This window comes from Podarcis erhardii (genome assembly GCF_964252035.2).
Source record: "Podarcis erhardii genome assembly, chromosome: 8".
NCBI classification, from domain to species: Eukaryota; Metazoa; Chordata; class Lepidosauria; order Squamata; family Lacertidae; genus Podarcis; species Podarcis erhardii.
The window spans coordinates 13,476,588-13,483,819 of record NC_138499.1 but is presented as its reverse complement, the minus strand read 5'-3'; the positions used below and the strand labels follow the sequence as shown (position 1 = coordinate 13,483,819).

At 45.7% G+C, this 7,232-nt stretch overlaps 1 long non-coding RNA gene across 1 annotated transcript; it reads right to left on the bottom strand.

Annotated features, from left to right (window-relative positions):
* Positions 1 to 1,709: 1,709 nt before the first annotated feature.
* On the bottom strand, positions 1,710 to 6,271 carry LOC309349084. Its single transcript, XR_014159680.1, has 2 exons — positions 6,134 to 6,271; positions 1,710 to 1,971 (listed from the first exon to the last, which is right to left on the bottom strand). It is a non-coding gene; the product is annotated as an uncharacterized lncRNA (long non-coding RNA).
* Positions 6,272 to 7,232: the final 961 nt, after the last annotated feature.

The following is a 7,232-nucleotide window of genomic DNA, read 5'->3' as shown; positions in this document are numbered from 1 at the left end:
ACAACAACTAGGCTGACAGGCAGTGACTGTTCCAAGGTCACCTAGTGACCTTCATGGCTGAGTGGAAATTTGGACTCTGGTCTCCCCAGGCCCTAGTCCATCACTCTGACCACGAGACTGGCAGGCACATTTAGTATGTCTGTTCGTTTGCTCTTTTTCCCTCTTCTCCAGAGAGACATGCCCTTTGCCTGTCCATATTCTTTTGCTAGACATCTCCTGTATAATAACTCCTCTTTTTCATGAGCCTTTCTCTCTCCTTTCCTTATTAGTGCTTTCACATCCTAAAATTAATCTGCTAGATAGCTTATTTCATTTGCAAGTACATGGCTTGTCTTTTGTCTTGCCTCCCCAGTGATATCTTGGTTGAATACTTCCTTTTTATAAGCTTCATTCTCAGTGTGCAGTTTGCAGATTCCCCATGGGGTTGTGGCCTATTGTTCCCAAAAAAGCACCTTTGAGCGGGGGCAGGGGAGGAATAATGCACCATTTGAACTGAGGCACCTCAAAATGATATTTGTATGTCAGGGAACTAAGAACAAAAACATAAGAACCTGCTGGATCAGGCCAGTAGCACATCCAGACCAGCATCCTGTCTTCATCATGGTCAACCAGATATCTATGGGTGCCTTACCTAGGGGAGCCAGCGTGGTGTAGTGGTTAAGAGCGGTGGACTCGTAATCTGGTGAACCGGGTTCGCTTCCCCGCTCCTCCACATGCAGCTGCTGGGTGACCTTGGGCTAGTCACACTTCTCTGAAGTCTCTCAGCCTCACTCACCTCACAGAGTGTTTGTTGTGGGGGAGGAAGGGAAAGGAGATTGTTAGCCGCTTTAAGACTCCTTAAGAAGAGTGAAAGGCGGGATATCAAGAAGAAGAGAAGAAGAGTTTGGATTTGATATCCTGCTTTATCACTACCCTAAGGAGTCTCAAAGCAGCTATACAAGACAAGGTGGCAACCGTACTGTTTACTCTACTGCTTTCCCCTGGGGAAACCAGAGGTTTAGCTCTGAATCGAAACAAACGACAATCCATGGAAAACCCGATAGCTGTTTGTTCCGATTTAGCGCCAAAGAATGGGTTTTTATGGGGGGAAATGGCAGGGCAAAGGCAAAAACTACTCAGACTTGTGCCTAGAAAACATGGGATAAGTGAGGACGAGACCAGAGTTTGATGCTGCACTGTATGAAGAATCTCTTCTCCTTTCTCAAGTTGTGCTTTTTAGGTGGGGCTGAACAAGCATCCCTTTTTTGACTCCATTGTAGCTACACAGAACCCCTTTGGCCCCAGGTCCTATAAGAAAACTTACCTTCGGGCAGGGGGTGAGGATGTCAGTAGCAGCAGAGTTGTGAAGTGCTCCCAAGGCACTAGCAGAGGGTGGGTCTGGGACTGCCAGTTTCAGAATCCCTGGTGGGGAAAGGACACTAGCTATGTCATTTGTTGTCCCAAGGGGGATTCCTGAATTGGTATACCCTGTTCCATGCCAGCCAGGCAGGACAGGCTAGGAAGCTGCTTCTACAAAGCTGCCTTATGCCCAGGTCAGACCATTTAGTCTTCTAACTCAGTATTGTCCACACTGCAGTACAATTCCCAGCGTGCTTTAATTCTTCCCAAGTGACAGCTGTGTTTAAATGAAACCGTACCCCACTTTGAGATCGCTTTACAGTGAAAAGCAGGTAATGAAAGATTAACAAATAAATGCACACACGTTCCGGTTAATTGTTCATGTGGGTCTTTTTATCCTCCTCCCCCCCCCCAAATCTGATTGCTCGAAATCCTTCAGGGGAGAGGATGGAAAATGAAGTTCAGCTTGTCTACGGTCCAACTATCAATGCTCAAAAGGTGATTCAGAATCAGGCGGGAGGACTTTTGGAGTGCCTGGGAAGATGCTGGCAATCTTTGCACCCCCAGGATAAATGGAATGATTGCCGAGGGAACGAGATGCCTCTTTCCGACTGAGTGGTCTGCACCGCATTTCTAAAAAAAAAACAAAACAAAAAAAACCAACCACAGCGCTGCACAATCATGGGTTATTTGTCTGCAATTTCCCTATCATTTCCCGACAAGTAATGGATAGCGTTATTTGACATCAATCTTCCAATTTGCGGTTGTAATGGACTCAAACCTGCCAAACGGAAAATGATCAAATCCTCCTTATTGCTGTTTTTGTAGCCTTACTCTGCATAACACCTGGTGGAATAAAATGTGGCAAAGAGGGGCCTGCTCAGCATTCTGTGGGTGCCGCTCCTACTCTTGACATGCCACCGGTGCATTCCTTTTGTGCACTCATTGTTCTTGCTTGTGTTCCACCAGAGCAACTGAGGGGAACGTCCCGGGATTTCACAAACAGCCAGCTTATCAATTCTGACTCTAATGCCTAATTGTTTGAAATGGGCAATGCAGCACAAGCCAGCGCTGCTTTTCCAACTTTTCCACGGTTAAATTCAAGAAAGCGTTTCCTCAGAGAAAGGCTTCGTTTGAATTCAGTTCCACGGTACAAGATGCAGCTAGCTGTAAATATGCACAGGGAGGCTCTTTTTGTCTTCTTGGAATCATAGAATTGTAGAGTTGGAAGGGACCCTGAGGATAATCTCGTCCAACCCTCTGCAATGCAGGAATCTCACCTAAAGCATCCATGACAGATGGCCATCCAGCCTCTGCTTAAAAACCTCCAAGGAAGGAAAACCCACAACCTCCTGAGGGAGACCTTTTCACTACCAATCAATAATTTTCAGCCTGTCACATGCTTCAAAGAAAATAATGTATATGCAGGTGTGCTTATATGTGTTTTTGCAAGGCAGTGGCTGGTAGGGCCATACTAGTAGTTTAGTAGTAGTAGTAGTAGTAGTAGTAGTAGTAATAGTAATACTCTGGGCACCTCCCGATTAAAAACAGGATAAAACATCAAACATTAAAAAATTCCCTAAACAGGGCTGCCTTCAGATGTCTTCTAAAAGTCAGATAGTTGTTTATTTCCTTGACATCTGATGGGAGGGCTTTTCACAGGGAGGGCATCACTACTGAGAAGGCCCTCTCCTGGTTCCCTGTAACCTCACTTTTCACAGGGAGGGAACTGCCAGAAGGCCCTCAGAGCTGGACCTCAGTGTCCGGGCAGAACGATGGGGGTGGAGACACTCCTTCAGGTATACTGGACCAAGGCCATTTAGGTCTTTAAAGGTCAGCACCAACACTTTGAATTGTGCTCGGAAACATACTGGGAGCCAATGTAGGTCTCTCAGGACTGGTGTTATGTGATCTCGGCGGCCACTCCCAGTCACCAGTCTAGCTGCCACATTCTGGATTAGTTGTAGTTTTCGGGTCACCTTTAAAGGTAGCTCAGTGGTGGAGCACCTGCTTTATATATAGAAGGTCCCAGGTTCAATCCCTGACATATCCAGGTAGGTCTGGGAATTGTTAGGATATTGATGTTCCGTTCCATCTTAATAGACATGTGGAATTGTTGTATGTCACATGTCTGTTTACACTCCAGCACAGCTTGCTGGGAACTTCTGTTTGTGTGTATAGCTATTGCTGATGCTGCTTGCTCTTGGACACGAAAGACATGTTTTTCCTTTGTCCTGATATACGCTGAATAAACTGCCTGTAGATGTGCGTTACACAGCCTCTCCCTGCCACTTCTGTTGTGCGTTTACTCTGCTGAGTTGCGCGCCCAGCTTCTGAAGCTTCTGAACCTCTGGGTCGCAGATTCATGCTGCACCGAGGACTGGTGTTCGACCGGCACGTTGGCCAGTGGGCTGGAGCCAGCTGAGGGCTTGCCAATTGCCCCCGGTTCCTTAGCAGCATCCCAACAGGAATGTCCCCTGCCTGGAAGCCTGAACAGCCATTGCCTATTTTCCTATGGCCTTATGAGGGGATTCATTGCAGAGGTAAAGGCTCCTGTGCCTTCTGCAGATCAGAAAGTGTACAGCACTTTTCTCTGCTGTGTCATTGTGACACAGAGCTGAGACCAACCGTACCTGATGAAAATCCTTCTCCCCAATCATCAACCTCCTTTCCTGTTGCATCTGATACCTCCACAGGAAATTTACCTTCCAGCTGCTTTGGACCGCAGCTCCCTTCACTGGCCCTGCAGGCTGGGGGTGCATGGGAGCTGTAGTATAAAACAACTGGAGATCAAAATGTTGATGACATCTTTCCTGTATAGTGTTACGAATTTGCCTTGGTGGGTCAGGTGCTGTGGATTAGCTCCACATGGGACACACTTACACCCTACAGTTCATAGAATTCCCTGGGAAGATGGATTGACCATTAAACCGCTCTGGGAATTGTAGCACTGCGAGGAGAAGAGTTCCCAGGATTCTTTTGGGGAATCCTGATTAAAGTGGCATCAAAGTACTTTACATATGTAGCATGGATGTGGCCTCATTCCATCAGCACGAGGATTGACACTTGAGGAACAGAACTCCACCCCCCTCTGCTCCCCACTGATGACAACCAGTGACATCCCACCCTTGAGTTTTATGCTAAAGGTAAAGGGACCCCTGACCATTAGGTCCAGTTGTGGCTGACTCTAGGGTTGCAGCGCTCTTCTCGCTTTATTGGCCGAGGGAGTCAGCGTACAGCTTCTGGGTCATGTGGCCAGCATGACTAAGCCGCTTCTGGCAAACCAGAGCAGCACATGGAAACGCCGTTTACCTTCCTGTCGGAGTGGTACCTGTTTATCTACTTGCACTGGTGTGCTTTAGAACTTCTAGGTTGGCAGGAGCAGGGACCGAGCAATGGGAGTTCACCCCATCGCGGGGATTCGAACCGCCGACCTTCTGATCGGCAAGTCCTAGGCTCTGTGGTTTAACCCACAGTGCCACACGCGTCCCTGAGTTTTATGCAATTCCTTACCAAAAAGGAAAGATGTGAAATTTTGCCATCGAGAGCTGGAACCTGTGGCCAAATGTTATTCCCAATCTTCCTGCTCCTAACGCCCCCCCCTCAAAAAACACATCTGTTTCTGCAAGAAAACCCAAGATTAGACAACTTAATGGATTAAAGAAAAAAGCACAGTGTTTCCATTAATATAATTAGTTGCCTGTATGTTACGTCCTGTTGACAAGAGTTTTGCTTCTGTCAGACGTTTATTTATGATCATTGTTTATGTTTAGTGCTTGAGATGTAATGTCATTATAATTAGACTTCGGCACTCAAGTGACAATTAAAAAGGAAGCTATAAAGGTTTTGTTTAGAATCCCTTGACATTTGTTACAGAATAATGCATTTGTTATATAGTAATGCAATTGCTGGATTGTAGCGCCTTCAGTCTAGTCATTGCAGGGGGAGAGGAATTAAACAGCATGAACAAATGCCGAAGGAACATTTTCAATACACCTTCAAAAAACCAGGTTGGTCAGGGCTTTGTATATCAAACCTGGCCCAGTGGTTACAGCCACTGAGAGATTAAAACACAGAGATGAATATGCATTTAGGTTTTAGCAGAACCAGGGCAAACTAGGTTTAAGTATGCTATGTTTGATGTAGGACAATTGTATCTTCTCCTGCTGTTTCCGTCACCTTCGGTGGGGTCAGACTTCCCCCCCCCCCAAAGCACCAACATAACCCACTGCCACCTCACCTGCCAACCCACCATTCCTCAAACCAGTTGTTTTGCAACCTCGGAAATGTTCTTGCCACTAATGCATACTGTTTATGTTTCATTACCATAGGATTGCTGCATTCATTAGTACGTGTTAGCCTGTAAGCATTTAGGCACAAGTGTTAACACATGCCATGTTAATTTGTTCTTGTTTTCGCATCACAGCAATTATACCAGACCTTGGAAAGTCCAGAGGGTGATTAAAAATACATATATACAAAAAAATTAAGAAGATGGCTCCGAGCCAGGAATTTGTGCAAAGCTACAAAACAAAAGTTTTGTCAGAAGCCCAAGAGCTGGCTCTGGCTGATTAGTTCAATGAATGTATAAAATCAAGTTCCCCAGCTCCCCCCTTTAATAGATCCTTCTCCCATCAATTCTCTATCTTCCCTGTCCTAACCCTTCTCTTTCCGTCAGTACTCTTTCAGTTACCATCTTCTTAGGTTTTGGGATTCCCATTTCTGCCTGATGCTTATTTTGTACCCATAGACGCTCTGCAATCAAATTACCTGCCCCTTACTGTAGCACCCTTACCTACAGAAATTTCTTCTGAATCCTCAGTTCACCATAGAATGTCACTCCTGTCCCTGGAATCTGTATGTTTTAAATCCCAGCCAAACTGCTGCTTTCCCTTCTTTCACAGGAACTGGACTGCAGACATTCTGAAAGCTATGCTCTCTCAGAACTTTAAGCATTCCATGTCATCACAGAGCTCAGCCAATCACCATCAGAAGTTCCACTAAATATAGACTGAACTGGATACTTCATTGAAGGCATCAAAATAATGCTTGGTATAAAAATGTAATTCTCTCATCGTCACAGCAATCCTCTGATTTATTATTTCTGTTTATACGCAAAGAAACTGAATCTGAGAGGGTGACTTTTCAGAGCTGGCTGGAATTTGAATCTACCTCTCAAACCCGCTTCCCCTAGTGGCTTGGGAACACTCCACATAGAAGCAGCTCACAGGGTGTGGCAGAGCTGCTACAGCAGCTTCCTAGGAGATGGGTGGTAGTAGCTTACCAGGAGGGCTAGAATAACAGAAGAGTGGGGAGGTTGGTGCAGTGCAAACACACTGACAGGTGCACTACATTGGCTGACCCTTGGGGTCCCTTCCAGATTCTAGGACAGTTCTAGGACTCTATTGTTCTGTTATTCTTCTTCCTGGTAAGCAACAGTGACCTACTTGATGGGAAGCTAGCATAGCACCTCCACCCCCAGTGATGCCATTTCTAAGAAGAAAAAGATGGATGTTCTCCCAGAATGTAAACCTGACCTGCAACCAACCTCCTATTCCCATCTTTTATTTAAATACATTTTCTTCTTTAAAAAAGGATAGCTACAGCCAGATACACAATTAAGAAAGCAGCAGGCTCTGCCCCTACACTGGGTTGAACAAAGTAAATTATGTACAAGACAACAACTCCAAGAAGGGAGGGCATTAATGGACTATTGTAACACAGCAGGAGGGCAGTCAAAGTGGTATTTGTTCCACATATCCATTTGTAAACAAGCTGTGCCAGATGCAGTTACAGGTGAGCTTTTGAGAACCAGAGCAATGTTATTTGATTCAAGTAGGCGATTCAGGTTCCTCCCCCAACCCTAATATGTGGCCCGGCCCTAATTCTTTGCA